Source organism: Empidonax traillii, unplaced genomic scaffold (genome assembly GCF_003031625.1).
Source record: "Empidonax traillii isolate 1590-97213 ecotype Southwest subspecies unplaced genomic scaffold, ASM303162v1 scaffold634:size670481, whole genome shotgun sequence".
Taxonomy (NCBI): domain Eukaryota; kingdom Metazoa; phylum Chordata; class Aves; order Passeriformes; family Tyrannidae; genus Empidonax; species Empidonax traillii.
The window spans coordinates 297,439-298,588 of record NW_020955827.1 but is presented as its reverse complement, the minus strand read 5'-3'; positions in this window follow the sequence as shown (position 1 = coordinate 298,588).

Here is a 1,150-nt window from a genome sequence, read left to right as displayed (position 1 = left end):
TTGTACAAGGTGACGATGACAGCGTCACGAAGGTCTGAAGGCACTACACCTCGTTCCCAGCAGCGCACCACAAATTCGTGAAACTTAACATGGAGTGCTTGGCCACCGTACTTCCAAATTTCAGGTGGGATACCATCAACCCCAGCTGCCTTGCCAATTTTCACCTGCTGTATTGCTTTAAGAGTTTCTGTGCTATATATGTGTTATATATAGTCTGCCTGCTACGTATGATCTATATGCTGTATATATTAGCATCCTAAATATATTTACATACCATAACTGTTATACAGAATCCTAGAACGGTTTGGGTTGGAAGGGAATTTAAAGCCCATCTCGTTCCAACCCCCTGCTACTGGCAGGGACACCTCCCACCATCCCAGGCTGCTCCAAGCCCCGTCCAACCTGGCCTGGGACGCTTCCAGGGATGCACCAGTAGTTTTTACCCCCCCAAACCCCCGAGTTTGCTTTATTTTACGGAGGCAGCTCCCTCAGCAGGTCCTTCGGGACTCCCCCAACCCGCCGCCTGCAGGGGGACAAGTTGCTCTCCCGAGGTGAACAGCCCGATATCCGCGCTGGCTCCCGCTCAGAGCCGCATTAGCGTGTGGATTACATGTAATGCGACCCATTATGCAAGGCAGCCGGGATTACAGCCCGGTTAACTCCGTGTAAGCGCCGGGCTTTGCGGATCCCCGCGGATCCCCGCGGAGTGGGAGTCCCCGGCGTGAGGCCGCTCACGCGTGGGGTTCAGCGCCTCGGGATTGAGCTGCCGCTCCAGACAACGGGAGGAACTGAGCCCCCAGCGTTCCCTCCCTGGGGACACCCCTCAGCAAAAGGGGAAGGCATCCGTGGTCTTTCGGCTCCCAGGGTGCATCCCAGTGGAGGTGGATGTGGGATTAATCCCCGCCGCGGGGTGCGATGCCTTTTCACAGCACCTTCGGGTCCTGGATGAATCCTCCCTCCGCTCAGCCCAGTATTGCAGCTGGGAGAGGGTGTGCTGTGAGGTTACGATGCCCGTGTGACGTTTTCCCCCCATCCAATCCAAATCCACCGGCTGTTTTTTATCCCTGAGCTATCGTAGCTCTGTCCTTTGCCTTTTTGGAGTGTCGTGCTAATTGGGTTGGAACAGAGGCTTTCATTACCAAAAGCAGTA